The 19,302-nt window shown below is 38.0% G+C and overlaps 1 protein-coding gene and 1 pseudogene across 1 annotated transcript in view; both read left to right on the forward strand.

The window, feature by feature from the left end:
• LOC125174444 (40S ribosomal protein SA-like) overlaps positions 1-19,302 on the forward strand; it is a 92,839-nt pseudogene that overhangs the window by 59,641 nt on the left and 13,896 nt on the right.
• Positions 1-19,302, forward strand: part of NMD3 (NMD3 ribosome export adaptor) — an 82,197-nt gene that overhangs the window by 13,578 nt on the left and 49,317 nt on the right. Inside the window, exon 3 of the mRNA XM_047874390.1 lies at positions 4,837-4,927. The gene's annotated coding sequence lies outside the window, so the exon portion shown is untranslated. The remainder of the gene's footprint in view (positions 1-4,836; positions 4,928-19,302) is intronic.

A 19,302-nucleotide genomic window follows, 5' to 3' on the forward strand; every position in this document is an offset into this window, starting at 1 on the left:
TGGAGGGGTGCCTGGGTGGCTCAGTCGGTTGACGGTCTTGCTCTTGGTTTTAGCTCAGGTCATAATCTCGAGGTTGGTGAGTTTGAGCCTCATGTTGGTCTCCATGATGACGGTGCAGAGCCTACTTGAAATTCTCTCTCTCTGTCCCCCAAAGTTAATAAATAAACTTTAAAAAAAAAAGCATTTGGGAGTGGGAATGTCATTGATATGTCAGAGCGCAGTTAGTGGTTAAAACAAAAATGCTTTGCGGGGCGCCTGGGTGGCTCAGTTGGTTGAGCGTCCGACTTTGGCTCAGGTCATGATCTCACAGTTTGTGGGCTCAAGCCCCATGTCAGGCTCTGTGCTGACTGCTTGCTCAGAGCCTGGAGCCTGCTTCAGATTCTGTGTCTCCTTCCCTCTCTGCCCCTCCCCTGCTTACGCTTTGTCTCACTCTATTTCTCAAAAATAAATAACATGTAAATAAATAAATAAATAAATAAATAAATAAATAAATAAAAATGCTTTGCATAATAATACAAGGGGAATTGAGTTTATTAGGGAAATCTAGAGAAGGAAGGTATCTAAAGAGGAGAAGCAGGAAGTGTGGAATCAGAAAAGGAATACGAAAATATGGCAGGAGGCCAGAGCCTTTGTAGATGAAGGTGCTCTGGGCAAAATTCCAGTCATTGGTGTGGCCAGCAGACTTTAATAAGGACATTTAAAGTTCAGCTTTCAGTTGTTTGCCAGGTGCCACTGTCTTGTAGTCTCATCCTTCAGACACATTATTCCAGAAGTCTGAAAAGCTGCCGCACATATTTGAGGATAAATAAAAATGATTTTTCTCTGCTTGTAAAGGGGAAGAGAAATATTCCTTGAATATTTCCTTGAAACTCCTTGAAAAGGTCTCTTTAGAATCAAAACAGTCCTTGATTCCCTACTCAAATGTTTGGAAAGATAGATAAATCTCTCCAGGGCTAGACAAACCCCATCTCCTGTTTCCCTATGCAAAGATGTCTCCAAAGTCTGAGCTTCATACCCCCTTGAAAGATTCACATACAACTCTGAGTTAATCTAGCAGACTATCTTGAGTAACTCTTTGTCTCTCAAGTAGATAGAGTTTAATTATTCTTTCTTCTGCTTTATGCAATTAATTGTGTGAAATTTTATCCTGACTTCAGAGTTACTCACAAGCTACCTATGTGCATGTACTGCTCTGTTGGCTTACAGAGTAGTAAATTAAATTCTTGTACTCAATTCCAATGTGTGTGTTTGGCAGTGGGAGCACATCCCAAACACCAAGCAATTCTCAGACACCAGCAGGATGTCCCAAGAATTTAACTCAGTTCTGACACTACAGAACTGAGTTCAGTACAGTACAGAACTGCCCCCCCCCGCCCCATTTCAGACACCAGCCAGTCAGAAGCCCAGACTATATTACCTGTGCTTCTAACCGTCTAGCTAGAAATCAGATTCCCATAACCTCCTCCTTGGGTTTGATTGATTTATTAGAGATAGAAGAAATATTAAAGTAAGATATGAGAAGGGGAGTCTGGGTGGCTCAGTCAGTTGAACGTCCGACTTTAGCTCATGTCATGATCTTGCAGTTCATGAGTTTGAGCCTCATATCGGGCTCTGTGCTGACAGCTCGGAGCCTGGACCCTAATTCAGATTCTGTGTCTCCCTCTCTCTCTGCCTTTCCCCAGCTCCTGCTCTGTCTCTCTATCTCTCAAAAATAAAAACATTAAAAAAATTTTTTTTAAGTAAGGTGTGGGGAAACGGCTTGGGGTTTCCATGCCCTCTCCAAGCATGCCACTCTCTCCAATCTCCACATGTTCACCAACCTAGAAACTCTCCAAATACCATCCATTTGGGGTTTTGTGGAGGCTTTATTAAACAGCCATGATTTATTAAATCATTGGCCATTGGTATTGATTCAAACTCCAACCCCTACCTCCTTTCCCCTCTAGAGGAGGTGGTTGGGGTGGGACCAAATTCCAAACCTGTAATCACATCATTGACTCCATTGGCTACCATCCCCCATCATTATGTGCTTTCCAAAAGTCACCTCACTAACATAACAAAGACACCCATATCACTCTCCACAGTTACAAAATTCCGAGGGTTTGAGGAGCTGCTTGAACCAGGAGCAGTAGACAAAGACCAAATATATATAAGAAATATATATTAAGAAATATATATTTGGTCATCTGAATGACAGTATCACAGTATCACAAGTCCTAAATCAGTTTTCTTTCTTTTCTGCACTGATGTGGAGACGTCTCTCTTATTGAGAGGCCTTTTATTTCCCTAACACATGCAAAAGTCTTACTTTATGCTTTAGAAGGAAATTAAGAAAAAGGAGATGTAACTTATGTAACTTCTTTAAACAAAGCTCTAAAGAAGAGATATGGCATCCATACACAAATAATTTATCAAAAGCAAAAGTTTAGAGCCAAAGAAGACAAAGAGAGATGTGGTACTTCCTCCCCCACACCCACTATCACCCCAAAACAGATGCAGGATCTTCGTACCTCAGTTGATGTCTGGGACAAACACATAAACTAATACTTAACCTAATTGGGATTATCCTGTATGGGTTGTTTTGATTCCAACTCCTTTTTTTTTTTTTTTTTTAACTCAGCTCCATACCCAACATGGGGCTCAAACTCATGACCCCAAGATCAAGAGTTGCATGCTCCACCGACTGAGCCAGTAGGTGCCCCGCTGATCTTTTTAAAAAATAGAACATTTGTGTAACATTTCCCATGTTATGGAACATTTTTAAAAACCTCAGCTTTTGGATGCCTCGGTGGCTCAGTCTGTTAAGTTAAGTTTCTGACTGCAGCTCAGGTCATGGTCTCACAGTTCGTGAGTTTGAGCCCCACATCGGGCTCTGGGCTGACAGCTCAGAAACTGGAGCCTGCTTCGGATTCTGTGTCTCCCTCTCTCTTTCTGCCTTTCCCCTTCTCGAGCTCTGTCTCTCTCTCAAAAAAAAATAAACATTAAAAAAAAAAAATCCGCCTCGATGACTGTATGATAGCATTGAATGGATACTTAAACATTTATTTAATAAATTTCCTCTTTATGTTATCATAGATAACATTTCAATGAGTAGCTCTGGTTTTTGTTTATTTTGTATTTTTCTTATATTTTTATTTGAATGTAATTTCAAATTTCCAAAAAATTTGCCAGAATAGTGCAAAAATCACCCATATACCCTTTACCTAGATTCACCTATCATTAACATCTTGTCTCGTTTACTCTACCATTTGCTTTTTGTGGGTTGGGGGGACTTTTTCTCTACCAACTTAGGTCACATTGGAGTCATGGGGGCCTGTGAATTAATTGACAGTAGTCGAGTTCACAGGAGAAAGGACAAGATTTATTTATATTCATGTGGGAACATTCATAATAGTTTATATAGCAGTTTAGTAGGGGGAAAAGGTGTGGGTAGTAAGAGTTTCAGTGAGAATGTATGCAGACTTTTTCCTCCCAATGTTAATGGACCATCTCCTTCCTGGCTGGAAACTCCCCTGGAGGGCAATTTATGGCGGCTGAATTCTCAACTACTGGTTCTAGAGTCCGTTTACTCACAAACAGGAAAATTCCTTAAAGGGGGGTTAATGGCAGCTGTATATTCTGGGGGCTCTGCTTTAGTTAGATAAGGAAATTTCAGATAAGATTTCCTTATGCATCTTTTGTAGCTCAAATGTTTCTCATTTAAAGTAATCTTTATGGTATTCTGGTGGTATTTATGGTATTCTGGTTATTGGTACTTTCATCTCTCTCCATGTATATGTATCTTCAATATATATACATATATATGTAATATATATTTATTTGTATTTACTTGTATAAAAAGGAAGCAAAATATGCCACCCCAAAATATGCCTCCTTAGCATATTTATTATTTTAAGTTGGTTATTTTTAAGAAACTGCAGACACAAGAGAAACTCTGAAAACCCAGTGGAAGTGATCTTTTTGTGAGAAACATGTACATTTATTTATAGGAGACATCTCCATTTCTGTAAGGGTTTCTCCCTGAGTGTACCAGGATGAAGAAGAAACTGTATAGTTGTTATGCCCAGAATTCGTGATCCCCAAAGACCACCAGGGAGCCGAGTCCGATGCAAAAGCAAAGAGCCTTTATTCGAGCTAGCTCGAGTTCAATCCCCTACCTGCACCGACGCAGCGGTGAGATACCAGGGAAAGAGCACGAGTTTCAAAAGGACAAAGGTTTTATTGGGGCCTGGGGCAGTTGGTGAGGTAATGGCTATGGCCTCAGCCGATTGGCTGGGGAGGGGTCCTGGGGAAGGGTCCGGCAGGTGAGGGAGGGTTTACTCAAGGGGAGGAGGTGTGGTCAAGGTGAAGGACACAGAACAAGATGGAGTCGAGGGGAGGAGGTGTGGTCAAGGTGAAGGACACAGAACAAGATGGAGTCGAGGGGAGGAGGTGTGGTCAAGGTGAAGGACACAGAACAAGATGGAGTCGGCTGGCGTAGGCCCGCCCTTTCATAGTTTCTTAGTCTCTAGAAACTGTTATCCGTGGAGAAAGCATGGAATTACATCTACATTACAACCTTACTTTTTATTTTCTGTGCTTTTCTTGGTAACCTCCCATAACTGGCTCCCCACCCCTAACCTCTTCTTTTGTCTTTAGCTGAGGATGGTATTTAAGGAGATGCCTTTGGCCATTTGGGTGAGTTACTCAGTTTTCTTGTGTCTCTCCCATGTATACAGGAGGTATATATTCTATTGCACTTTGCTTGTTTTTGTCCTGTTGGTCTGTTTTATATCAACTTAATTTTAGACCAAAGAACCTAGACAGGAAGAAGGGAAAACTTTTTTGCCCCTACAGATGGTGACCACGAAGGACTGGCTTGACTTTGCTTGCTCTGAGGCTGCAGCAGCTAAGTGATTCTGTGACCTCTGACAGGAGCCAGCAGAAGGTAAGAATTCTTATCATGTCAGTCTCCCAGTTCTCTGCCTGCTGGGTCTGATGAAAGCAAGCGTGGTAAGGGAATTTTTCCCTTTCTAAATGTATATTAGCAGGAGGAAATATGTCTGGAACTAGTTCCTTTGGTATAGTGATTCTGGTAAAGAATTGTTGTGGAGCAACCTGATTGGGTGGAGGCTGGCCGTGTGGGCGGTGAAAGAATTCACCCAAGGCAGAACAAAGGAGATAGAAGTTTTGAATATACTGTCAGGGAGCAGCAGGCAGGATAGCAAAGGAGAGACTGCCAAGAGGCAATGATGGGGGGGCTATAGTTAAGGGAGGAAGTGAAGAGTTATGGGAATATATGGAATTTTCCTTTTTTTGGTAACTGTGCCCAGTTGTAAGAATCCTATTGGTCAGCTAGGGCTTATAGATATTTTGAATGAGCCCATTTGCATTCAGCTGGGTGGTCACTGTGGGCCCTTTTACCATACTTAGGGTGCCATTGCTCAAGCCTATTTCCTAAAAGTGGCCTCTGCATTGGTAAAGAGTACTCTTGTTTTTTACTGATCCTTTCCTTCCCAGAGATAGTCACAATTTTTCTTTGTTTCTGTCTGCTGTGTCATTTGTTATCTTGTTCTATGTCCTAAGAGTGTGGCTTTGTGACCAGTGAGAATATTCTGTCTGGTCTCCCAGCCAGAAGGTGCACTTACTAGTGTGCATTTTGATGGCCAATTGAATAACAGGGGTTCTGAGCCACAAAGTCACAAGCAGCATTCTCTTTGTCTAACTGTGCCCGCTCTCAGGGGAGTTTGTTATTGGAAGTCCTGGCTCATAAGGGGCTTTTGCCTTCTCAACCTCCATTGTTCTGTTAGTGATGAAAAAATCCCATTATAGTAGCATCTACCTGCTATCACAGATTCCTGGGACTGTGTCTGGAGGTATCTCATGTTCTTGTGGGAAACCGGAAACAATATTTTCACCACACCATTCTTACCACTTATAAAAATGAAGGCCTTTGCTTTCTTAGACTACCTTTGGGAGTAAGCTTTCTGGTTCTAAGAAGGTCTGCATTTTTTGCACCCTCTTGTGTGGTGGCTCTTTCATCTCTGGTTAAGCCATAAAAGTGCTCAATGGTTTGAGTTGCTGTTAAGATTAATAGACCCTCATTAACTGCCAGATAATGAATTCTTTGACTTGGACAAAGTTCTATATTTGAATTTTTTTTTAAAAAAGCGAGCTCTTCCCCTAAACAATTGTCTTATTGGTACCCGTAGAAAGACCACATTAAAAAGTGGACACAAAGAGGTATAATGCCTAGCCTTAAAGACTCCTCACAAGATGAAAGAACAGAAATTAGACTTAAGGAAAAAATAATATCCACATCCACCATAAATTCCTTTCCCTCAAACCTGGCCCCGTCTGCCTGTTTTTATTACGGAAGCTGGTCTGGATCACCTGGCAGAAGAACCAAGCGGCACTCGGAGATCTTGGAAGGAAGGAGGTTTATTTTACACCGGTGGGCTCAGAGGAGATTATTGTCCAGAGGTCTGAGCGTCGAATGCAGGTGGGAAGGGTAATTTATAGCATCATCTTCCGCATTCCTGACGGCTTTCGTGCCCGCGCACGCACAGCTAACAGGACAGGAAGAACCCGGAAGAGGAGTCTCTAAGCTGAGAATTAGAGCTTGTTTTAGTTCCGTGGGCCATCTTATGGTGCAGAACTTTACTTATTTTCCCAACAGTAGTAATTTGGCGCCTGAGGCAAGCAGGGTGGGAACAAGAATCTGCAAGGGAAGTCTTCAGGCAGGGATTGAAATTCCCTTATCAGTCCTGTTGGCCATCATATAACAGATTTTTCCCTAACGGTTTAACTCCCCTTTCCTTACAAGATTTATAAAGAACACTCTAGCCTAATCTCTGAGACCAAAGTGTACATGTTATTAAGATAAATGCTGAAAGGCAGAAAGTGAATTTACCAGAAGCACCTGGGACAGGCAGTAGGGCTTACTTTGCTATTTCTTCACACTCCTACTTTTCAGGGCCCTGTAAACAACCAGCTTCAGATTTTCCTATGCAATCTCCTTTGTGGATCTATCCTAGACCCTCCACCCAAAGAACACTTATCCCCTGTATAGCAACAGATCTTTTAAGTTATAAAGCCCTTCTACCTCCATTTTTAGAATATCTTACAAAATTTAGACAGGAGTTAGAAAGTTAGTGGTCATTCACAACCCACCTCACAGAGGAACAAATGACCAAAATTACTCCTAGGCCCTCAAAAAAATGATCAGCTGAAGTCCAATGTTTAGAGACTGATAAAAGGCCAAGGTTGAACTGTATACTCAGAAAGAAGGCTTTTGTTAAAATATTTATACAGAGTTTACAAAGGCATAATTATTTTGATTCCCATCTTTAAAAAAATTTTTTTTAAATATTTATTTATTTTTGACAGAGAGAGACAGAGCATGAGTGGGGGAGGGGCAGAGAGAGACACACACAGAATCCAAAGCAGGCTCCAGGCCCTGAGCTGTCAGCACAGAGCCCTACGAGGGGCTAGAACTCACAGACCGCGAGATCATGACCTGAGCCAAAGTCAGATGCTCAACCGACTGAGCCACCTAGGCGCCCCTATTTTGATTCCCATCTTAGTTAGAAATCTCCCTGATATAAAGAACCAAGGTTTTTTTTTTAACTTTCTAAATGTTTATTTTTCAGAGAGAGAAAGAGAGAGAGACACACAGAGTGTGAGTGGGGGAGGGGCAGAGAGAGAGGGAGACACAGACTCTGAAGCAGGCTCCAAGCTCCAAGCTCCAAGCTGTCGGCACAGAACCCAGTGTGGGGATTGAATCCAAGGAACTGTGAGATCATGACCGGAGTTGAAGTCAGACATGTAACTGACTGAGCCACCCATGTGCCCCTAAAGAAAGAAGCAAGTATAGTTGAAAAGATGATCATGCCCTTGATATTCAGGCTGTAATCCATTTTTTTTTAAGTTTATTTATTTTGAGAAAGAGTGTGTGCACATGCGTGTGGGAGCAGGAGAGGGGCAGAAAGAAAGGGAGAGAAACAATCCTAAGCAGGTTCCGCACTGTTAGCACAGAGCCAGATGTGGGGCTTGAACCCATGAACCATGAGATCACGACCAGAGCTAAAATCAAGAATTGGCCGTTTAACCAACTGAGCCACAGAGGCACCTCTGTAATTCAGTTTTTTAGGACAATTGAAACAACTGATTTTGTCTTGCAACTCTCTACAAAGCCAGAATGTGACTCTAGAAGCAGTTCATATCCCACCTATCTTTACCAAATCCCAGACCTTGTACATTCATCTCAAAATGCTTGCAGATATTGGGACGTTGGAAATGGAATTTTCCTGCACTTCAGAAAAAGGAAGGGCATATTTAAATTACACTAGACCGCTGATAATAGGCAAATATGCCCCCAAAACTTCCACTTCGGAGAAAACGTGTATACTTTCTCTGTGCCTTTGCGATGTAGATTTTTTATGCCCTTTTTCTTTAGGACCTAAGAGCCATTCTTTGAAATGCAAACTTTAGGGAGAAATTTCTCATTAGTAGGGTTATTAAAGAGAGGGGGAGAGAGAGAGAGAGAGAGAGAGAGAGAGAGAGGGAGAGGGAGAGAGGAAGGGAGGGAGAGAGTGTATTTGGAAATTGGGCAAATGAAAAATCTTCTCCACAAATATTGGTAACTGTAAGGTCCATGGTTGTGTCTGTGTATGTTTATGTGTATCTATGAATGTATATTGTAGATGTGTGATATTTTTCTACCTCCAGATGGTATTGCCAGAATTAATTTGTGAAAGAGCTTTATGTAGTTGGCTTAAACAAACAAGTGCTTATATATATTTAGTGTTTATAAAAATTCTGAAAAAAAATGTAACTGAATAACAGAAACTAACCCGGTTGCTTTTCAAGTTCACCTGATCTAGGATAATCTTTGGTAAATAAAAGCTACTCGAAATGTATTGGTTTAATTAAAATAGACATGTTTTCAGAGTTACAACATTAAATGTAATGTAGATAGACAACTACCTGGGTTTACTAATCAAATTTATATTATCTTTGTTACAAAATTCGTCAGCAAGACATGAAATTTTCATAACTAATCTGGACATAATTATTAAGAACAAGTGAATTAAATAAGTGTAAGTGAGGTTAAAGTTTATAGATGAATTTTTCAGCAATATTTTTGTCTACGTAAATGGTTTCCCCAAATATTTTTGGTAACTTAAAACCTTAGAGTTTTACTAAGTTAAATTAGATGATGGAAATTCGTTAAATATGTAGATCATTTCCAAATAAGATAAAATACTGAAACGTTAATTATTGAACATAGGTTTTGATGTGTGAAAACGTTGGGGTTTGGAGCAAATGGTCATGAAAGAATTATTGAGGCCTCTTTGGTGCAAAAAGGTGGTCTTATTAAAGCGCGGGGCAGAACCCGTGGGCAGAAAGAGCTGCGCTGGGGTTGTGAGGAGTAGCTGATTATGTACTTTCCAGTTGGGAGAGGGTTAGGGATAGAAAAAAGTCTCTAAGGAATTTGGAAGCAAGGTTTCCAGGACCTTGCAAGGCTAGCTGTTGTTGGGATGAGATTATTTACTATTCTTCAGTAAAACCTTAGTCATGAGACCCTTCAGATGTTTATTAATGGGCCATATGTTTGAAGGATGATTGCTAGCATACACCTTGGTGGGTAGAGATAAAGGAAGTTGCCAAAGGAATGTTTATATGTTAAAGGAGACTTACAGGATCCTGGAGGTCGGGCTCAGGCTTATTTTAGGCTAAAGTATTAACATGGAGGCAGTCGAGTTCCTAGAGGAAGGTCACTGTAAGTTGTAAGGAAATTTAATTTTTTCTATATTTCTTTTGCCTTTGTTCTCTACATCAGGTTTATCTACTATTATCTTCTTACAACAGAAAAACTAAAAATGCTTGGGTTTGTTAGTAAACATGTCTTGTGCCACTTAGAAAGATTGTACTATTAAAGGGGGCACATGCCTCTAGAAAGTATGATATGTATTCATAAATTTGCCAATCTAAAGAATGCCAGTGTAACAGGCAGTTTACAATTTCTTCTTAGTTTTTACTAGAAATTAAAGTCTCTAAGGGTTAAGAATTCTAATGTATGCAATTAAAACTGCTAGAAATCATAAGGGACACATTTCTATATGCAAAGAAAGTAAGATGTATGCTTTTATTAAGAAAAAGTATGAAGAACAGAGTTGCATTTTTGTTGAGGGAAAAGAAAGTAATTTTGTCCTAAAGCAAAGCCGATTATCTCTAATGAGAAAGAGAACAAGGGACCAGCTAAAATAGACGTAGAAAGTTGTGGAAGGTTTATGAAAAAGGAATTTTGGCAAAGGAGTTTTATGTGTGATCAAAGTGGATAAGATTGAATTAATTTGTTATAAGTGTTTTAAAAACAAGCCTTAATATCAATAATGAACTTATATAAAACTGGAACTTAATTTTCTTTCATCTATTAAAAGTGCAAAGTTTGTGTGAATTATTGGTCCGCTCCTGATAAGAGGTTGTAAAGGGTCTTTCCTTACCTTCTGGGTGATTGCCTAGAACAAAGAATTTGTATCTTATCAAAGTGATTTCCTGTGTTTCATGTTGTTTTTGTTGGGTTTTTGATTACTAAAGTAAACCTAGTCTTCTTGGTATTAAAGGAGCTAAGTTTTGCTTAGAACTGTGTAGCCTTTGAAGACTTTGTCACTTGGTTAAGTAGATAACTAAGTATTTCACAGTGACCTATGATGATCCTATTCAGTCAAGTGTCCAAACATTTTGATACGTTTGAAGTTTCCAAGATCAAATTCTTTTTTAAAAATTTTTATTAAGTTTTTAATTTTAATTTAAGTATAGTTAGCATACAGTGTAATATTAGTTTCAGGTATACAATACAGTGATTCAACAATTCTATACATTATTCAGTACTCATTATGATAAATGTACTCTTTAATCCCCATCACCTATTTTACCCATCCCCCCACCTACCACCCCTCTGGTAACCATCAGTTTGTTCTCTATAGTTAAGAGTCTGTTTCTTGGTTTGTCTCTGTCTCTCCCTCTCTTTTCCTTTGTTTTGTTTCTTAAATTCCACATATGAGTGAAATCATATGGTATTTGTCATCCTCTGACTGACTTATTTCACTTAGGATTGTACTTTCTAGCTCTTTCCATGTTGTTGCAAATGGCAAGGTTTCATTTTTTATGGCTGAATAATATTCCATTATAAATGTATATCCATTTTTTATCCATTTATCTTCTTTTTTTTAAAATTTTTTTTCAACATTTATTTATTTTTGAGACAGAGAGAGAGCATGAACAGTGGAGGGGCAGAGAGAGAGGGAGACACAGAATCTGAAACAGGCTGCAGGCTCTGAGCGGTCAGCACAGAGCCCGACGTGGGGCTTGAACTCATGGGCCGTGAGATCATGACCTGAGCCGAAGTCGGACGCTTAACCGACCAAGCCACCCAGGAGCCCCACCATTTATCTTCTTTATCCATTCATCCATCGATGGACACTTAGGCTGCTTCTGTAATTTGGCTATTGTAAATAATGCTCCAGATAAACATAGGGGTATATATACCCTTTCAAATTAGTGTTTTTGTATTCTTTGAGTAAGTACTTGGTAGTGTGATTATGGGATCGTAGGGTAGTTCTATTTTTTAATTGTTTGAGGAAACTCCATACTGTTTTTTATAGTGGCTGTCTATACCAGTTTGCATTCTCACTAACCAGTGCACAAGGGTTCCTTTTTCTTCACATCCTCACCAACACTTGTGCTTTCTTCAAAATCAAATTGATTTTCATAAAGTTTATTTTTATTTATTTGGAAAGACAGAGAGTGTGTAGGGGAGGGGCAGAAAGAGAGGGAGACAGAATCAAGCAGGCTTCATGCTGTCAGCACAGAGCCTGATATGGGGCTCGAACTCACAAACCGTGAGATCATGACCTGAGCTGAAATCAAGAATCAGATGCTCAACTGACTGAGCCACCCAGGCACCCCTCAAAGTCAAATTCTTAGTGAAGTACTTTTGATCTGGAAGAAACTTTGGGATATTTTAGAAGGTTCCAAGAAGCTCTTAAAAGATTTGTTAACCTAATTAGGCTTATTTAGTATATTAAATTACATGGGAAGTATTGTCAAATAAGTGATGCTAAGCCTTCTTAGGTTGTATTTGTGAAGATATGTTATTAATATAAGTGTTCTAGAAAATGTATGAAGTTTTTAAAAATCTTGTTTGTCTTGGTATAATGTTAGCACTTGTAATTCTAGTTATTATCTTGAAGTGTTGTTTGTCACAGAAGTAACCAAATTTCCTTGTTAATTGCATCAGAGTGAATTCTCAGCATTTCTTTAACCTTGAGCATTTTTAAGTCTTTTGTCATTTATAGACAGTTATTGTTTTACTCTGATAATTTTGCAAGTGTGTTTTATCTTCAAATATTGATGGAAAGGACTTTTGAGGAATACAGGGTTCTGATAACCTTAAGATCACAAAAGTGAACTGGGGAAGAATTTCTGGAACTAGTGGAAAAACTAGATTCAGGCAAAAAAGAATTAATAACATGGGACTGAATGAACTGAAGAGGATAATTATATTTTTTATGTTTTGGGGTTTTTTTTTGTTTCAAATATTGCTGATTTTTAAAGATGTTTTGTTTTTCCAGATTTAAGGAAACTTTTTCTCTTAAGCTAACTATAATTTATAGCAATTTGATAAAATATACCTTTGTGAACAAACTGAAACATTTATATTTTTCTCCCTACCCAACCCCTCCAGAATTCAGAAACTCGCAGTGAGCATTCTTACATTTTTTTATGGCAATTTATTTATTTGCATAAGTCCAATAATAGTGTTCTCCTATAACAGGATACAATTGTAAACATTAGTTATATTACCATGGCTTTGACTGGAATGTCATATTTGAGAGAGATACAGATAGAGTCAGGTATGACCAGACAGTTTTAAGGAACTAAGGTTGACTTTACGGAACTAAGAAAGCCCCTTGGAAAAACTGCCTGGTACCTTGTTTGTACAGTTTCCAGCAGCCTTACGAGGTGAGTAAGGATTGTCACTTTCTGGCAAATGCAGGAACCTTAGGATATTTTGTGGACCTTGAGAAGAGGAATTTACCCAGATCTATAGGTATTACAAGGCAAATCTGATGGCAAATCTTTGGCTTTGCTTTCTGGCCTGGAGAAGCTTTTAAAAGTTCAATATAAGACTCCTTAAGAAATGTTCCAGCTAAGGAGATTTAAAAAGAGCCTACATGGCCAACCACTATTCTTGCCATGCTTATGTAAATAATCAGGCCAAGTTTATTGAAACCAGACTTATTTTGCAAAAAAATTAGCCATAATTTGGCTATCTTTAGTGGAAATGAGGGTAATTTTAGAGAGAAAAAGTAAGTTTCAGTAACATACTTTTATGGATATTACATTCTAGTTCTGATTAATTGTCTTTGAGGGCTTGTTGTTTGCCTACAAACTGGACTGGATCCTAAATTCTTCTGGTTTCCTCAAATATCAGGCTGTGACTCTCCAATTAACATTTCCAGTTTTCTTGCATCCTTTTGATTTGGAATCATTGAGAACTAAAACTGCCCCTTTTTTCTGAATTCCTAAAAACTAAAACTAGACAACTCGATATAGATTTTGGAAAAATTGCTACAATAGCTCATGTGTAGACTGTTCATGCCTATTGCCATGGGGACCACTCAGAAAGATCACCAGGGACATCCAAACTGCAAAATACGAAATCTTTCAGATTGCCACTGCCTGCCCCCACTTAATCTGAAGATGCTTTGACCCTAACATCTAGTCTTGACTGGCTCCCACCTAGACTCAGAAACTGGTTTATAATCTGCTCCAATCATTAACTTTTGTTTTTCTTTTGTTTCCATAAAAATGCCTCTTATTAATTACCTGATTGCTTGTGCAATATAAGCCTGACCTTGGGAGCCCAGTTGCAAGGTCACCTCCTGAAATGAGACATAAATGTTTAACTGAACTGACATATTCTCAAGACAGAGACTGGTTCAGTGAGATATGGAGCAGTCTATCAAATTACATTCTGAGTTTTGAAACTTTTTTAAAGTTTCAAAGATAGAACTGAAGGGAGACAAAATATACCAACCCCAAATATGCCTCTATGGCATAGTGATTATTTTAAGCTGGTTATTTTTAAGAAGCTGCAGACACAAGAGAAGTTTTGAAAGCCCAGTAGAAGTTACCTTTTTGTAAGAGACGTTTACATTTATAAGGAAAATCGCCATTTGTAATGGTGTCTCCCTCTATGTACCAGGAAGAGAAGGATATCTAAATCTAGAAACTCTTATGGGTGCTGAAGGCATGGACTTACATCTGCATTAGAACCTCACTCTTGTTTACTGTGGTTTTCCTGGTAACCTCTCATAACTGAATCTCCACTCCTAGCATCTCCTTTTGCCTTTAGCTGAAGATGATATTTAAGGTGATGCCTTTGGCCATCTGGGGGAGTTACTCAGTTTTCTTGGGTTTCTCTCATGTATATAGGAGGTATACATGTTAGTAATTTTTTTTCTTCTGTTAACCTATCTTATATCAATTTAATTATTAGACCAGCCAAAGAACCTAAAGGGTAGAAGTAAAAATTTTCTGCCCCTACAACCTATTTGTCTATCTAGATAGATGGATGTATAGATTTAAACTCAGAGAATATGTATGTTTTTGCGAACCATTTCTTCCCACTATATTTAACCCTAATACTCCAGTCTGTATGAACTGTTAGAAGATAATGGAGGCATATTTATAATTTTTTTAAAGTTTATTTGAACAAAAATTGATTAGAATCCAGCAGTACCACACCAGATGTGGTTAAGGGTAATCCACTGACACAAGCAGGGGAAGATTTTTATAGAGAAAGTGTGGAAACAAAGAAATTATTTGATTGGCTAAAACTTATGTTTGCCTTATTTGGAAAAACCTAGCTGGCTGGGTGTGATTGGTTGTCCTTTGGTTTTGATTTCTTAATGTTGAAGTACAGTCTTAGGTTTTAGTTTGCTTATGTGCAATGCTAAGGTTTCAAAACCACCCTAGTCTAATGGCCTCCTTGTTTACTTATTATAACATTACTAAGAACAGGTATATCTGTTACATAACCACAGTGCAGTTATCAATTTTAGCATACTTAATATTGATATAATTATATTTCCTAATCCACCATCCATAATCCAATTTTGTCAATTGACCCAATAATGCTTTTTATAGTAATTTTTTCCTCTTCAGCACAGGATTCAATGTAGGTTCAGGTACTGTATTTAGTTGTCACATCTTTTTTAGTCTTTCTCATTTTTTTAAGATTTTACTTTTAAGTAATCTCTACATCCAATGTGGGGCTCAAACACACAACACTAAGATTAAGAGTTGCATGCTCCTCTGACTGAGCCAGCCAGGAGCCCCTTAGTTTCCTTTAATATGGAAGAAGTCCTTGGCTTTTCATTGTCTTTTATGACACTAGCAGTTTTGAAAACAAAAATAGCCCCCTGAAAACACAGTACAATATTCCTTATTTTGGGTTGGTCTAACATTTCCCGAAGATTAGTTTCAGATTATGCATCTTGCCTAGAATAGTACATTAGTAATGTTATGTCCTCAGGAGACCACACCTGGAGGCACATAATGTATGTGCTGTCTGTCTCTCATTTGTTGTATTAATTTTGGTCTGGTCAAGGGGTTGTCTGGGCTTTTTACATTATGTTAGCTGGGGTTTTTCTCTTGTTACTAATAAGCAATCTGTGAGAAAAATTATGTTCAGTAGTACAACTCTGGTGATTATTAGATTCTACTCTTGTTAGTTATCTTTGAAGGTTTTTTATCTACCTATAAACTGGATTGTATCCTGAAATCTTCTCATTTCCTCAGGTATCTGGCTACAACTCTCCAAACTAACATTTCCGGTTTTCTTCACTTCAAGGCTGTCCTTTCTCCCTGAAAATTGAAGTTGGGTGACTTGATATAAACTTCAGAGAAATCACTGCAACAGATCATGTATAAACAACCTTTATGCCTGTTGCTGTGTGGCCACTCAGAACACGTGATGGCATCACCAGAGACATTCAAACTGAAAAAGATGCTATGGGCCCAACATCTAGAAATCATTGGCTGCCCTCAGGACTCAAATTGGGCTTTTTATAGGCTGCTTCAATCATTAACCTTTGTTTTCCTTTTGTTTCCATAGAAATGCTTCTTATTAACTACCTCCTTGCTTGAACCTTATAGGCATAGTTTTGGGATCTCGATGTGTTACTTCTGTAGGGTTCAGAACATGTCACCCTAAAATGTGCCATGTTGGCATATTGATTATTTTGAATTAAAGGTAGTTGAGAAAGAGTCAGTGCAAGGATGTTCTGACCTTCCTTTGCCCCCTCTAAGTAGAACATAACTTTCCTATGTGAAAGTACCCTCCTTATAGCAGCAGGGTAGATAGTTTCCTTACCACCAAAATAGGAGATAGGGCCAAGAAGGCTATATAAATGAACCTTGTTACTTCTTCACCATTTCACCTCAAGCCCAAACCTTGTCTTGTCAGTTCTTCACAAGTTTATTGTTTCTTTGTCTAAAATGTATTAAAGCTTCTTGCTTTGGTTCCTTGCTATAAGTCTCATATTTTTGTGAGGCTCCCATATGTACCTACATAATTAAATTTGTTTTTCTTTTGTTAATCTTTTTATTTCTGGGGGATCTCATCCAAAAACCTAGAAGTGTAGGGGAGAAATTGTTTTTTTCTCCTCTTTACCACCTCCTGAAGTGAGACACAACTTGTGAACTGAACTGATGTATATTCTTAGTACTAAGACTCTGGTTCATTGAGGTGGAGGAATCCTACCAACTCAGCTTCTGGACTGTGAAACTTCTGGAGGGAGTTTCAAAGGTAGGAGTGAAGGGTAGCAGAATATGCCACACTAAAATATTCCTCTTTGGCATAAGGATTATTTGGGGCTGATTATTATTATTATTTTTAAGGGTAGACACAGGAGTAGCTCTAAAAATAAAGTTGTATTTACCCTTTGGTGAGAGAATCTCTATTGATAAGGAGGTCTTTGTCTGTACCAGGAAGAAAAGAATGACTCTAAATCACAAGAAACTCTCATCAATGAAGAAGGTGATTTCTTAAATCTGCATAACAACCTTACCTTGTTTACTGTGTTTTTCTTGGTAAGCTTCCATAACTGACCTCCTAAATTCCCAACATTTTTCTTTTGTCTTTACGTGAAGATGATGTTTAAGGTCGTGACTTGGGCCGTTTCAGGGAGTTTTACTCATTTTTCCTGGGTATCTCCCACATATATATGAGGTGTACATGTTAATATACTTCTTTTTTCTTGTGTTAAATCTGTTTTTTTATTATGGGGGGATTTTAACCACAGAACCCAGAAAGGTAAAGGGAAAATGTTTCCCTCTCTACAATGGGAAGACACCGTAAGACCCTGTAGATAGTCTCCTCTAGATTTAGCATTTATTTATTAAAAATTTTTTTTTAACATTTATTTATTTTTGAGAGACAGAACATGAGCGGGGGGGGGGGGGGTGAGGGTGGGGGAGGAACAGATTGAGAAAGAGGGAGACAGGAGACGCAGAATCAAGCAGGTTCCAGGCTCTGAGCTGTCAGCATAGAGCCCAACATGGGGCTCAAACCCAGGAATGGTGAGATCATGACCTGAGCTGAAGTCAGATGCTTAACCGACTAAGCCACCCAGGCACCCCTACATTTAGCATTTATTGGTGATTTTTACCTGAGCCAATCTTTACTGTTTTGGCTGAAAAATGAAGATTTTCCCATTAGATCACTCTTCATATTTACAAGTCAGCACTTTCTTATACCTGCAGTGCACGAAATTGTGCTTCTCTTTCCACCTTCATTACCATTTACTATCTTTTATCTAACCTTGTAGGTTAGAAAGTATATCATAATTTTTTTGTTTCTAGATTATTAATGAGGCTTATTAATTTTTAACTTTGTTATTAAATTATCTATTCATACTATGTCTACTTTTATTAAGAGCTTTGTGTTTTATATATCTGCATGAAGTATTTATATATTTTGGTGCTGTTAATACATTCTCATATTGGTAACAGTTATTTTTCTAGTTTTTTATTTGCATTTCAATTGTGTGTATAATTTTACCTTACATTTAAATATTTTTGTATTGAGTCAAATGTATCCATTTTTCCTTTGTGATTTTTCCCATTGGTATAACAATTAGAAAGTCTATTTTATAGAGTACATAATAAATTAAATAATCAGTATTTTAGTGTTGATTATATACATACGGCCTATACTGAAAGGGACTTTTTTTGTCTGTGTGGAAAAGAAAAGCTCTGGAATTGGGATAATTAGTTCCAAAGACAATTTCATAACAGTAACAGCTATTAATACAGGAACTGTTAGTGAAAAAGATTATGTGTGTGTTTATAAGATCTCTTTTAACACCAAGACCATTCACAACTTTGTCCATAGGGTCTTGTATAGTTAAAAGGTAAGCAAAAGGTTAGTTGCTGTTATTTATTTTTACAAAAGTCCAAAACAGAAGTCCAAATGGGGTAAAGATGCCCTCTAGTGGAAGGTTAGGTCCTCTTTATAATCAAACTGCAAATATAAAAAATCTGTCCATCATTTTATAAATGTATGCAATTGAAATGTGGGGTTTTTGCTTTCTTTCTAAACAATGGAATCAATAACAGAATTAAAAATTAATTCTCATATATAAGAAATGATATTCCCATTCGTATCTTCTTCCTGGATGGATTTTATTTATTTTAATTACTCCTAGAGTACATAATCCTGTACATAGGAAAAACCAGATTGTCATGGTCAACAGTCTATTTTCTCTTTTGAAGAAAGAATTGGTCACTCTTTATTGACAAGTATATCTACTCTTTCTCATAAGGTTATACAAGTAAATATTAACTTGTTCAGTAATCTGAGTGTGCTATCAGAATTTGCTTTAATTTCATGAAAGAAATTGTTTTAATATTTTGAAAGTAAATAGTTTGCAAAGTTATAAGTGCTAATGATAAATATCAGAAAAAGATGTTGACATAATTGCTTATTATGTGACTTTCAGTGTTGATGTGTTTGAGAAAGAGATAAAAGGGTATAGGAATTGAGTGTGTAGAGTTAATTTTGTGGTCTTTAAAAAAATAATTCTGGGCCAATTGGATATCTATCTGGACCAAAAAAAAAAAAAAAATCTTAGCTTTCCCCTCACTATAGAGAAAAATTGATCCCAAGTGGATTGCAGATCTAAATGTGAAATGTATGGGGCACCTGGGTGGCTCAGTCGGTTAAGTGTCTGACTTTAGCTAAGGTCA

Source organism: Prionailurus viverrinus, chromosome C2 (assembly GCF_022837055.1).
Source record: "Prionailurus viverrinus isolate Anna chromosome C2, UM_Priviv_1.0, whole genome shotgun sequence".
Lineage (NCBI taxonomy): Eukaryota > Metazoa > Chordata > Mammalia > Carnivora > Felidae > Prionailurus > Prionailurus viverrinus.